A 15156-nucleotide genomic window follows, 5' to 3' on the forward strand; every position below is an offset into this window, starting at 1 on the left:
GAGAAATGAAATTATGTTAGCAAATGACAAGGGCCGTTAGTTGATTCAGATTGGTGCTAAAAACCAATAATGGGCTTTACTACAAGTTTCAACTAGCAACTTTCGTCCATTCACTACCGTAGATTCTGTCTCGAAGCAGAACCTTCAAGGATGTGAAACAGGACAAGATATACATTGTACACTGCATTACCAATAAATACAAAATTTATACAAAATATTTAGTTATGCAGAAGAAGATGCTGTTAACAAAAATGTAAGCTGGATAATCGTATTTGTCGGAAACCAGGACACGTTAAGGGATAAATTAAACTGGAACTTTCGGTGTTAGGCGATGCCATTTCTACAACTTATCAAAACTATAGAACACAGTCAACGAAAAATATTTTGTAAAGTACAGAGGGTGGGGACACCAAAAAAATACATTACCATACTTAATACCGTGTAGGAAACCAGTTGACGCTCAAAACAGCTTCCAGGAATGGATAAACACAAGTCGTTTTCAAGAGAATCCTACATCATTCTTCTTGCGAAATAGCGGCAACTTCAGATAACGATGATGGAGGTCGATAGCGATCACGAGCCGGCTGGGGTGGACGAGCGGTTCTAGGCGCTACAGTCTGGAACCGCGCGACTGCTACGGCCGCAGGTTCGAATCCTGCCTCGGGCATGGATGTGTGTGATGTCCTTAGGTTAGTTAGGTTTAAGTAATTCTAAGTTCTAGGGGACTGATGACCTCAGAAGTTAAGTCCCATAGTGCTCAGAGCCATTTGATAGAGATCACGCACTCTCTTCTGCACAGTAGAACACAGAGGTTCAGAAACACTGAGATGTGATGACTGGTGGCCAGGGAAGATGCGATAGTTCATCCTGTGCACCGACACTGGGGAACTAAAATCGTACCATGGAGTTGGCATGAACAACCACATTGGTCACATAATCCTTGGTAGTAATGCGATCTTGCCAATGGAATAGAATGATATGGCTGCCGAAAGCGTCGCCTACGCCCGCCATGTTTCACTCTTGGAACGTAAACTGTCCCAGTAGTTGTAAACAGCGCGAAATAAGACTCATCCGACCAAATGACTTTCTTCCATTTCTCAGCAGTCCAGGTTTTGTGGCTTCGACGCCACGTTTTCCTGTTACGTCGATTTGCATCGCTGATGAGTGGTTTTGGAACTCCAGCTCGCTCTGAAATTATCTGTTTAACGCGAATGTGACATTCAGTTGTCCGCAGCTCGTGGTCGAGCGGTAGCGTTCTCGCTTCCCACGCCCGGGTTCGATTCCCGGCGGGGTCATGGATTTTCTCTGCCTCGTGATGGCTGGGTGTTGTGTGCTGTCCTTAGGTTAGTTAGGTTTAAGTAGTTCTAAGTTCTAGGGGACTGGTGACCATAGATGATAAGTCCCATAGTGCTCAGAGTCATTTGAACCAATTTTGACATTCAGTTCGGCAGTGACTTTTGCAGTGTTGTGCTCTCATTTTTCGTCACAATACTCTTTAGTGACCGTCTATCAGTACCACACACACAATTTCGTCTCCATTGTGTCTTAGCGGATGATATGTTTCGCTTTCAACACAGGGTGAGTCACTAACTATTGTCACCTAGAGTAACTCCGAAAGTATGATAGTAGCTGAAAAGTTCGTGGGACAAATGTTGCATCGGACAACGGGGGTCATAATATGACGTTGATTTTTTGTTGCTAGATGTGGTCGCTTCAGAGATATGAAGGTCAATCATTTTTTTTAATGGGATGCTGTAATTTGGTACTTATTTCCTGATAGCGGCTATCGAGACGAATCCAATGCTGTGTAACAGTAAGCTCTTTGAAAGTCAACGAAGGTCAAAAACGTGGCATGAACATCCATTTACAGAAGGTGTTCGAACTGATGACCATTGGTATCAATGCAGTGCTGCAATCTTCGTATTATGGTTTGAGTGGTATTCCTTACCACTTCAGCACTTATCGAAGCACATGATCTGTCAATTGTCTCTCGTTTGCTGTGCAAATAGTAAATATTCCCCGAATACAGCGTATCCACCTAACGTACCATTGAAATGTAAACATGACTCGATGGTTTCGCAATACAACACTAACAGGAACGGTAAGACTAGTATCGCCGAATCAAGCGAAAGTGAATTATGTATTCCTTCGAAGAACAAGTCGATATGCTTCTCATTTACGGAAAATGCTGACGGAAATCAGTGACAGCTAGAGACTAATTCGGTGAAAGATGTCCTCAACGTACTCACCCTACACGTCGTACTTTTAAATATGTGTTTGATAAATTTAGAACAACTGAATCTTAAAAGCATCGGAAACATATCCGGCAAAGAAACGTTATTAACGAGGAAACGGAAATTGGTACTCTTGCCAATGTGATTCAGGATTCTTGTCTGCGTCAAATCACAAGGGAATCTGGCATGAGATAGTGCTGTACATGTTCTGCATCGCCATAAATATCATCCTTACCATATCAGTCTCCACCAAGAATTAACTGGTACGGATTGTATGCGTCGCATTGAATTCTACCGACGAGCTCAACTTCAGATTCAGAGGGATGACACATTTATTAATTTGATTTTATTTACTGACGAGGCTACATTCACGAACCATGGAAATGTTAATTTGCATAACATGCCTTATTGGGCAACTGAAAATCCATTTTGGCTGCGGCAATTTGCACACCAAAAACTATAGTCGGTGAATGTATAGTGTGGGATTCTGGAGGGCAGAATTATAGGTCCCTATTTCATCGAAGAAAATCTTGCAAGAAACATTAGGTCTGTTACAGGAAAAAATACCTTTAGGATCAAGGAACAGAATGTGGTATCAACACGATGGGTGTCCGGCACATTTTTCGCTGATTGCTAGAAGTGAGTTGCAGAGACAGTTCCCAAATCGTTGGATTGGACCGGAGATGTGTCATGGCCGGCTCGTTCGCCAGACTTGACGCCTCTGGATTTTTTCTTGTGGGGATTCGTAAAAGACATTGTTTATAAAGACGTTCCAACTACACCTGAGCCTGCCGGAGTAGCTTAGCGGTTCCAGGCGCTACAATCTGGAACTGCGCGACCGCTGCGATCGCAGTTTCGAATCCTGCCTCGGGTATGGATGCGTGTGATGTCCTTAAGTTAGCTAGGTTTAAGTAGTTCTACGTTCTAGGGGACTGATGACCTCAGAAGATAAGTCCGATAGTGCTCAGAGCCATTTGAACCATTTGAAATACACGAGAGAGAATTGTCAGAACATGTGCTTCGATAATTGCCGATGTGATAAGGAACACCACTCAATCCATGATAACAAGATTGCAGCACTGCATTGACACCAACAGTCATCACTTCGAACACGTTCTGTAAATGGACTTTCACGCCACCTTTGAGACCTTCGTTGACCTTCAAACACCTTACTGTTGCACATAATTGGATTCGTCTCGATAGCCGCTATCAGAAAATAAGTTCCAGACTATAGCAACCCATTAAAAAGAAAAAAAAATAATTGACCTTCACATATCTGAAGCGACTCCATCTAGGAACAAAACACCATCGTCATATTACGGCCCCCGTTGTGCCATGCAACTTTTGTCCCACAAACTTTTCAGCTCCTCTCATACTTTCGGAGTTATTCTTGGTGGCGATAGTTAGTGACCCACCCTGTATATGTGGTGTCTTTAGAGAGTTTATTCTTGTGAGTCTGCCACGTAACTGATCTGTAGAAATTTGTAGATGAAGTTAAAACTCGTGTTGTGCTCTCACCAGCATGAAACATGGAGACTCAACAGTGATGACACTGTATTGATTTTATTGATAATGTAAGAGCTGATGCGGTGTTCGTAGCGAGTCCCTCGCGACTGCCGTTAACATGCTATAAACAGCCTCACTTCCTTTCGGGTCACTAGCAGAACCGTTACGTTAAACGCTTGTGACACTCATTTGTCTTATTCTAGACGCTTTCGAAGGTCAAAACAGGTTTTATTAACCCAGTTACTAATTAACAGATAGAGGTAATTTACATATATCTCAGCTTAAGCGTCGGTGACATTAATGATCATTTTCTCTCACATTTGCATAACATACGGACTGCTAGCTAGTAATTAAGCGTATTTAGAGCACGCCCAGAATTTGCTTCATTAGAATAAGTAAGACTCGCGAGTCGTATGTTTTTCTGTGGAGGTATCTGATATTGCTCAATATTATTGACGGCACGTGCCGAAGCAGTAATTGCACGATCGCCTTCACCTATGATCTCACGGCTTCTGCTAAGCATTCTCGGTTACAAATCGATACATCGATCACTAGCGTTAAGTGGTTCAGATGGCTCTGAGCACTATGGGACTTCACTTCTTAGGCCATCAGTCCCCTAGAACTTTGAACTACTTAAACCTAACTAACCTAAGGACATCACACACATCCATGCCCGAGGCAGGATTCGAACCTGCGAGAGTAGCGTTAAATGCTATCCGACAGAAACGCTGCTTGAGTGGATTATTCATCTTATTCTGTTAAGAAATGGTTCCTTCGTACAGTTTTAGATGTAAAACTTGCTCACTCTGAAGAAGTCGTTCTCATTTTAAGTCAGAAAACATTTCAGCCATCACGTCTGCCAGTGGACAAACGTAAGTCACTTCACCGTGTCTGGTCGGTTATCATCGATTGTCCTGCGTCTCATATTTCTCAGTACTGGCAGTAAACACGCCGTCGCCGTAGCTTAGAAATGGAACATGTCCAAAGTGCGAGCGGCTGGAGATGTCCGGATGGGGTCGTAAAGTGAAACTGCATGGAGGTAGTCGCGAAAGATGTGTGTGTGTGTTTTGGATATACGATGTTTGTGGATTTGAGAGGGTGGAGTGAAGCTGCATGGAGGTAGTTGCTCCGCTTGAGGCGTCGCGAAAGATGTGTGTGTGTGTTTTGGATATACGATGTTTGTGGAGTTGAGAGGGTGGGAATAGGTAAAAGTTGTCGGTGGGAAGAATCTGGATGATACTGTCTAACCACACCCAGAGAGAACTGCAGGAATGTCGACGTAAGGAATGACCTATGTCTTCACTTTCAGAAATCTTGAAAAGGACCCTGGACGTTGACGGTGGTCTTTCCATGACCGACCGCCAACTTCTGAGACGTTAAAGTAATGCCATTTTAAGGAGTCTTCAACAAACGTGGAGTAGCAGGGTATAGTGTTAAGCAATGAAGTACGACTCTTTCTCGACGTCAAAATGGCCAGTAAATCTGAATGACGGAGCGCTCCGGTCAAGACTAAATAATCCAGTTTAAAGTCTCTGAAGCTCTGGAGACATAGTTACTTCCCACAAAGCCACATCATATCTGGAACTGCTTTCTTCCCTCTCAACAGGATGTTATAGTCAGCTACGGTATCATTCTTTACTTCAAGCGCAAAAAGAATGCTTCAGCAAGATAACGTTGGCTATTACACATATGACATCTCGACGGAGTGCCTACAAGCAATAGAATCCACTCCTAAGAACCGCAGCATTAGCTAATCTTTCCGTGATACAAAACGTGCATGACTAAAACGCACTTGAGCTGTGGCACGCACTCCCGTGAACCAATATTCGCTAACTGCACGCAGTTATCCAAACAGCCAGGAATGAATGATATTAGATGTCATCTATTAGCTACAAAGATTAAGAGTATGATAGCGAACTATACATGAAACTGTTAAAATAAACCAATAAATGTTGTGGGCTCTTGGCGAAAATTTTAATGCTTTGTTGCATTCATACCGTCCTTTCTTATTTCTCATACAATTTCGTATGAAAGCCGCTTTCTGGTTGCAGTTTGTTTATGTTTATCTAAGAGTGTAGTAAGAAGGATGAAGTTAATAAACTAGGACAAAAGGAGACCACCCAGGACGACAGTCGTGGCATAATATTAAGTGGCTTTCAGTAGAAATGTCTGCAGCTTTGCCGTACCAGAAACGATAGTTATCGCTAAGATCTATGGTCTATGGAATGCATATACAGGCAACTAAAGTGTAGATTGATAAACAAAGTTGTGTGTCTGCGGAGATGTCGTCAACTTTCGTTTTTCGTTGTTTCACTGAACAATAAAATAGATCGCTTCGTTTTTTTTTTTTTTTGGTTCAAATGGCTCTGAGCACTATGGGACTTAACATCTGAGGTCATCAGTCCCCTAGAACTTAGAACTACTTAAACCTAACTAACCTAAGGACATCACACACATCCATGCCCGAGGCAGGATTCGAACCTGCGACCGTAGCGTTTTTTTGTTTTTTTGTTTTTTTTGTTTTTTTTTTTTTTGATTGAGGAGTGTTTCTTTAATGTGGAGTCATTCCAGATGTGCTTCCAGATGCTTTGAAGCCAACTACAGGGGGTAGCTCATACTAACTATGTATGTCACTTTAGATCAGAGGAGGGTCTCTCTGGTTTCAGGCGGTTAGCTGGAGTGGTTACGACTGCCAGTCGTGCTTGCGAGACGAAGGCAGAGCTCACCATCTGTAGCATCGACGAGACGTCGAGAGGGCTGATTGCAGACCTTCGGTACAGAGTTGAGTGGAGGGTATGAATCAGAGTCTCAGAGGGTTCTACGACAATGTAGGATGCAGATGTCTCGACTTGCGCCATAGGGTGGTGGTGTTTAGGATTTCGCTTAGTAGATCAGGTGTCCACTACAAGCAATAGGCGGCTACAGGGGTCCCGGGGGCTGTGTGGAGTGGACAGGGTGGATTTTCAGGTTAGAAGATCTCAAGAAAGTGCAGAAATGGCTTTCTAAGGGTGCAGGAACAATATAGAAAGAGGGTAGACATAGCAACAATCAATATTGTGGTTGTAAACTGTCGTAGCCTTGTTGGGAAAGAGCAAGAGCTCCAAACGCTAATAGATAGCACTGAAGTTCAAATCGTTATAAGTTCCGAAAGCTGGCTAAAGCCGTAAATAAGTACAAACCGAAATTTTTCCAAACGTTAGATTAAATGCAGTTGGCTGCAGCATCTTTGTTAATGTTGGAAGTTGTTTATCTTGAATCGAAATTGAAGCAGATATTTCCTGGGAACTAGAATGTTAGTAGGTTATACTTGACAACCAGAATAAATTAATAGTTGGTTCCTTTTACCGAGTGTCCGATGCACATAATACAGCTGCTGAACAGTTCAAAGAAAACTCGAGTCTCATCACTATTAGCACTTCACCCATGGAGTTATAGCTGGTGGTGACTTCAATATATCCTTGATATGTTGGCGAAAATACTTATTCAGGCCTGTGGTAGGTATAAAACATCGAGTAAATTATTTTGTGCAAGTAGTTCAGAAGCCCACTCAAAACGTAAATGGGAGTGAAAACTTACTTGACGCCTTAAAAAAAATAATTCTAAGAAAATATGGAGCTCATGACGGCTGCAAGGATTAGTGACCCCAATGTCATTGTAGCGAGACTGACCTCAGCAACGTAATTCACCGAAGGTAGACGCAAAATATAACTACTTAGAAAGGCAGACAAATTCTCTTGACGCTTTCCTAAGAGAAAGCCTGGACTCCTTCGTAACTATGTAAGCGTAGGCCAGATGTGGCTTACCTTCAAAGAAATAGTGGCTGTAGCAATTGAAAGATTTATACCGAATAAATTAATAAAAGATGGTACTGATCTCTCATGGTACACAATACAGATCAGAACACTGTTACAGAACAACGATAAATGCATGCCAAATTTAAAAGAACATAAAATCTTCAAGACTGATAACGTTTTACTGAAGTTCGAAATTTAGGGCGGACGTCAATGCGACATGCTTTCAACAGCTTCAACAATGAAACTCTGTCTCAAAATCTGACAGAAAAAGTATGTAAAGTACACCAGCGGCAACACACCATCATTACATTCATTGTGCGATACCAATGGTAATATTACTGATGACAGCCCCGCTAAAGAAGAGTTATTAAACCCAATTTTCCGAAATTCTTTCATCAAACCAGACGAAGGAAATATTCCAGAAATCGGATCAGGAACAACTTCCAACATAAGAAATTTAGAAGCAGATATTCGCGTTGTAGCGAAGCGGCTGAAATCACTTACCAAAGGCGAGTCTTGCGTTATGGATAGCATACAAATAAGGTATCTTCCAGAGTGAGCTGATACAACAGCCCCGTGCTTAGCAACCACAAGCAACCGAGGGCTGACGTAAGATACGAACCAAAAGACTGAAACTTCTCAGCTCACACCAATACTTAAGAAAGGAAACACGAGTAATCCGCTGAGTTATAGGCCCATATCACTAACGTTGATTTTTCAGTAGGATTTTGGAACATAAACTATGTATGAACATTATGAGTCACCTCTAAGGTAACGGTCTATTGACACACATTCAGCACAGATGCAGGAAATATCGTTCTTGTGAAACACAACTAGCTCTTTATTCGCACGAAGTAGTGAGTCCTATCGACAGGAGGTTCATGTTGATTCTACATCTACATTTATACTCCGCAAGCCACCCAACGGTGTGTGGCGGAGGGCACTTTACGTGCCACTGTCATTACCTCCCTTTTCTGTTCCAGTCGCGTATGGTTCGCGGGAAGAACGACTGTCTGAAAGCCTCCGTGCGCGCTCGAATCTCTCTAATTTTACATTCGTGATATCCTCGGGAGGTACAAGTAGGGGGAAGCAATATATTCGATACCTCATCCAGAAACGCACCCTCTCGAAACCTGGCGAGCAAGCTACACCCCGATGCAGAGCGCCTCTCTTGCAGAGAAATCACCAAAAGGCCTCTGACACAGTTCCGCACAACAAACTTCTAGACAAATTGCGTGCCTGAGAGGTACCGCTGCAGATGTGCGACTGGATTCGTCATTTTCTCTTAAAAAAGCCACAATACGTACTAATCTATGGCATATCATTGAGTAAAACAGATGAGATTTTTCGATCATCCCGAAGGAAGGGTTACATGCCCTCTCGTGTTCCTAATCAACATAAACGAATTAAGAGGCAATCTGAGTAGCCATCTTAGATTGTTCGCATAGAATGCTTTCGTTTAACAGGTAGTAAACCAACCAGAAAATCAAAATAACTTGGACACGATATTTGTGTGATGGGAAAAGTGGCAATTATCTCTCGATAAGGAAACGTGTGAAGTTATCCGCCGCGCGGGATTAGCCGAGCGGTCTGAGGCGCTGCAGTCATGGACTGTGCGGCTGGTCCCGGCGGAGGTTCAAGTCCTGTCTCGGGCATGGGTGTGTGTGTTTTGTCCTTAGGATAATGTAGGTTAAGTAGTGTGTAAGCTTAGGGACTGATGACCTTAGCAGTTAAGTCCCATAAGATTTCACACACATTTTTTTTTGAAGTTATCCACATACGTACAAAAAGAAACCCGTTAAATTTCTATTACACGATAAATCACATAAATTTAAAGGCTGTAAATTCTACTAAATATCTAGTAATTACAATCATGAATAACGTAAGTTGGAACGATCACGTAGATAAGGTTGTGGGGAATGCAAACCAAGGACTACACTTTATTGCTGCATGCTTAGCAGGTGCACTGGGTCTACTAAAGAGACTGCCTACACTACGCTTGTTCGTCTTCTGCTAGAGTACTGCTGTGCTGCATGGGATCCTCACTCGAAAGGACCGATGGAGGACATCGAAAAAGTTGAAGGGGCAGCTCGTTTTGCTCTACCGCGAAAATGGGTGAGAGGGCCACGGATGTGATAAGCGAGTTGGGATGGCAATCATTAAAACCAAGACATTTTTCTCTGCGGCGACATCTTTTCGCGAAATTTCAGTCTCCAACTTTCTCCTCTGAATGTGAAAATATTTTATTGTAGCCAACTTAAAAAGGGAGAAATGACTGTCATAATTAAAATTAGAGAAATCAAATCTCGTTCAGAATTATTTAAGTGCTCATTTCTGTTCGAGAGTGGAACGGTAGATAAACAGTCTGAAGGTGGTATGAAGAATCGTTTGCCAGGCACTTTGGTGTGAATTGCAGAGAAGTCATGTAAATGCAGATGTAGGTGAAAGAAGGAAGATTTGAGTTTAATTTCACGTCGGCAATGCGGTTATTAGAGACGGAGCACAAGACTGGATTACGAAGGGATGGGAAAGGGAATCGGTCGTGCCCTTTTCCATGAAAATATTCCGGCATTTGCCTGGAGAGAAATTAGGAAAACCTATATCTGGGTGGCCGAAAAGGGATTTGAAGCGGCATCTTCCCGAATGCGAGGCCAGTGTGCTGGCCACTGCGCCATCTCCCTCGGTTTTTCTATAGAGAGCCAGCACGTGAAAACAACATTCACCGACTGGATTGCTAAATTAATGAAATGTTGCGCCCAAATCGTTAGTCTGTTGAAACTGTGCAGAAGGGCTGCCGAAGAAGCCCCTAGAAATTAGGGCTTGCCTCCACTCGAGGTCTGGACCTTGGGATAATCACAGCTCACAAAGTTTTTTTCCGTTTTATGGCCTAAAGATTACAGATTCTAGGCCATTCCATCGGGCTCATAAGCTCTAACGATTTTACAGTTTCTCAGATACTTTGAGAAGAGAAGAAAGTATGAACAATGTTTCAGATGATTCTTTTATTTTATCCATAGCAATGACAGTTTTGTGCTGCGACTACCGATTAACTCACTTGAAGCCACTGTTCGTCGAAATCTATCAGAAATTCGGAGAAATGGTCAAATTATGTATGCCTGATCATGTTCATCTACACAAAGCCAGGATAGGAGGTAAATTAAACGAATAATATCTCTACAGGTGAAGGACCATCCCGAGTAATCAATGTGCTGCCTAGCATGATGGGGTGAAGGGAACAGCATTCTTTGTGGATCCCAAAGTAACATCAGCCGTATGCCGTGATGTTTTACACTGAAGCGCCAGAGAAACTGTTAAGGCATGTGCATTTAAATACAGAGATATGTAAACCGGCAGAATACGGCGATGCGGTCAGCAAAGCCTATATAAGACAACAAATGTCTGGCGCAGTTGTTAGATTGGTTACTGCTGCTACAATGGCAGTTTATCAAGATTTAAATGAGTTTGAACGTGGTGTTATAGTCGGCGCACAAGCGATGGGACACAGCATCTCCTAGGTAGCGATGGAGTTTTTCAAGTTCGAGCATTTCATGAGTGTACCGTGAATATCAGGAATCCGGTAAAACATCAAATCTCCGACATCACTGTGGCCAGAAAAAGAGCCTCCAAGAACGAGACCAGCGACGACTGAAGAGCATCATTCAGCGTGACACAAGGGCAACCCTTCAGCAGATTGCTGCAGATTTCAATGCTGAGCCATCAACAAGTGTCTGCGTCCAACCACTCAACGAAACACAACTCGTGTACCCTTGATGACTGCACAACGCAAAGCTTTACGCCTCACCTGGGCTCGTCAACACCGACATTGTACTGTTGATGACTGGAAACATATTGCCTGGTCGGACAAGTCTCGTTTCAAATTGTATCGCGCGGATGGACATGTAAGGGTATGGAGACAACTTGGTGAATCCTTAGACCCTGCATGTCAGCAGGGGCTTGTTCAAGATGGTCAGGCTCTGTAATGGCGTGGGGCGTGTGCAGTTGGAGTGATATGGGACCCCTGATACGTCTAGATGCGACTCTCACAGGGGACACGTAGGTAAGCATCCTTTCGGATGCATCCATTCATGTCCATTATGCATTCCGATGGACTTGGGCAATTCCAGCAGGGCGATGAGACACCCCACACGTCCAGAATTGCTACAGAGTGTCCCCAGGAACACTCGTCTGAGCGTAAACACTTCCGCTGCCCACCCAGTTCCCTAGACATGAACGTTATTGCCCATGTCCTGGGTGCCTTGCAACGTGCTGTTTAGAAGAGATCTCCACCCTCTCGTAATCTCACGGATTTATGGACAGCCCTGCAGGATCCATGGTGTCAGTTCCTTCCAGAACTACTTCAGACACTAGTCGAGTACATGCCACGTCGTGCTGCGATATTTCTGCGTGCTTGCGAGGGCCCTACACGATATTAGGCAGGTGTAGCAGTTTGTTTGTCTATTCAGTGTGTAACTCCACTTGTTGTGTCTAGACAAGACAGCCTAGACACAATGAGAGGAAGCCGAAAGGCACGCGCTTAAACTCACGCAGGCTGGCGTGAGGTCTGAAACAGGATACGTAATGAATGCTATAAAGAAAAGTACGTAGCTTCTGGAATACTTAACTTTAATCCATAATTGTAGAACATCGCTCTTGATGATACATGCTTCACAATATTAATTATCAAAGCTATGGCGCCTTGCTAGGTCGTAGGCAATGACTTAGCTGAAGGCTATGCTAACTATCGTCTCGGCAAATGAAAGCGTATTGGTCAGTGAACTGTAGCTAGCTACGTCGGCTGTACAACTGGCGGCGAGAGTCAGGACGCCTCTCTAGACCTGCCGTGTGGTGGCGCTCGGTCTGCTATCACTGACAGTGGCGACACGCGAGTCCGACGTATACTAATGGACAGCGGCCGATTTAAAGGCTACCACCTAGCAAGTGTGGTGTCTGGCGGTGACACCACACCACTAGCTGCGCTTCGCGCGTTATTCGCTGTTAAACAGTTATTTATAAAGAAACTCACTATCCACGCGTATTCGCCATCGAAAAGATTATATTTGGAAGACATTGAGGCAAAAGTCCCTTGCAGCCCTGCAAACCGCGCGACATCGGAAAAAAGGTTTAACACGAAGGGATTAGGTGACTCTCTTGGTTACTTAAGGAAAAAAAAATTTAGGCGACCGAGTAGCGAATTACAAAACGTATTTCTGTATGACAGGCGTGTCAACTTCAGCTTTAACTTCTGGGACGTCCGCCCCTGGTAGCTGAGTGGTCAGCGCGACGGAATGTCATACCTAACGGCCCGGGTTCGATTCCCGGCTGGGTCGGAGATTTTCTCCGCTCAGGGACTGGGTGCTGTGTTGCCCTTATCACCGTCATCTCATCCCCATCGACACCCAAGTCGCCGAAGTGGCGTCAACTCCAAAGACTTGTACCAGGTGAACGGTCTACCCGACGGGAGGCCCTAGCCACAAGGCATTTCCATTTACGTGTGGGATGGCACTCACGACAGCTCTAAAGAATTTAGAAACTCTACAGGATACGGAGTACCGTCGTCTCTTGCCAACACTGTATCGATGGACGTGTAGATGGTCACCTCACCAGGTATATCGTCGATAATTCAAAATTGTTCAAATGTGTTTGAAACCTTATGGGACTTAACTGTTAAGGTCATCAGTCCCTAAGCTTACACACTACTTAACCTAAATTATCCTAAGGACAAACACACACACCCAAGCCCGAGGGAGGACTCGAACCTCCGCCGGGACCAGCCGCACGGTCTATGACTGCAGCGCATTAGACTGCTCGGCTAATCCCGCGCGGCCTATCCTCGATAATTCTTTTGTTGTTTCCCACAGATTCATTCTTGGACGCCAGTATCTCTATGCTAAATATTTATGCTATTTATTTGATAGTTAATTTTGATGGATGACTTTTTATTCACTTTACCCATCCCACGGGAACAGTAGTCACATTGACTATACTACGGGAACAACGATTTTTTTCGGAATAAAAGGTAGCCTACGTATAAAGGGTATAGGCTATCTCTATTCCGAAGTTCACTCACATCTGTCCAACGGCTTTCGGCGGCTGAAGGAGTAACGAACATACTAACTCGACGAAGAAAGAAAATAAACAATTTCTAGTTAGGTGCAACGCAAAATTTTATAATATACAGTCGTTTCTGCGTGATGGAGTAACAAACACATACAAACCTTCGCATTTATGATATGTATGTATGGGATGCACTAGGAGAAAACGAAAGTGATGGAGTAATTTTTCAGCAATATCAAGTTCATTTCTTCCAGCCAGAGGAAAGTCAACAGCGATGGGCGGCGTGTTAGTTGGGATTCCTAGAACAAGGCAAATGTGACAGACCCATTCACTTGATAAGAGCTCACGTTGTTTCTTGTCACCGAACACATGGTCAGAGCTGTCATCGAGGCTTGCTCTTTTTTTTTTTTTTTTTTTTTTTTATGTGGTGAGATCTTATGGGACCAAACGGCTTAGGTCATCGGTCCCTAAGCTTACACACTACTTAATCTAACTTACGCTATGGACAACACAGACACCCATTCCCGAGGGAGGACTCGAACCTCCGACGGGGGGAGGCTTGCTCTATACAAGCTTTCACCGTCATGGCGGTCAGTGGTACACGCGATTCAGGCCTAGAAGGCTTTTTATGTTTTTGAAACTTATGAATAATATGCATGCAACTGCTTGGCCCTTGAAACTGTTGAAGGACAAAAATTCTATTTTGACTCATTCTTTCTGCTTTTGTCATAAACTATTCGAACACCTGCCAAGAGTTCAAGTGGACTGTATACATTTCTCATTGCTCTTATCACTACGTCCGTATTACGAAACGTTGACTTTGAAACTCATGGTAGACTTACGTGAGAACTTTGAAGAGAAAAGAGGTTATACATTATCAATTATTAATAAAATAACTTCTGGCTGCAAGATGGTTTCGTAACTTTTTTATTACTTGATTTCGGGAATGCCATTCCCACCTTCAGATGCACCTTAAGCAGACATTAATTGATGTTAGCTATCGTTTTCCCAATCGTAGCCAGCCTCTCCTTGCTTTTCACATCACAATGAGGCAGCTGTGTTGTTGGTTGGCAGCTTCACCTGTCTACATTTGCTCTTTTGCTGTACCGACATTGTCTAGTCCATACTACAAGAGCTGCTGGCCATATGTAGATTAGTTTATTTAAGATCGACACCGAGTGTTTAATTCTTTTGGTAATGCCCATATCTCTGACGCATTCCCCTATCCACCACTTGGGAAGGCGCCTGGTATCCACTGATCTGTATCAGTTTACATTTCTCTGTATTTCTTGTAGTTTCGAGCAGTCGTCTTGTGAAACACCGGAAGCACTTACGAATAACCTTGTAAATATCATCAATAGTAGTTCAGCTGCAGTGTTGGATGAACCGTTCTTATGTCTTTCGTATTTTATCCCATGCTCATGGTATTCCATTTTCTTCATTTTACTTGCACTTGTGTACATAAACAACGGCGGAGGAGTCTCTTCTGAATCGGCTGTCTGCGAGACCTTCTTGGCACCAATCCTTGGCTCGCGTTCCTGTATGAACACTGTTTCTGGAGAATTTCT

Source organism: Schistocerca americana, chromosome 3 (genome assembly GCF_021461395.2).
Source record: "Schistocerca americana isolate TAMUIC-IGC-003095 chromosome 3, iqSchAmer2.1, whole genome shotgun sequence".
Taxonomy (NCBI): Eukaryota; Metazoa; Arthropoda; class Insecta; order Orthoptera; family Acrididae; genus Schistocerca; species Schistocerca americana.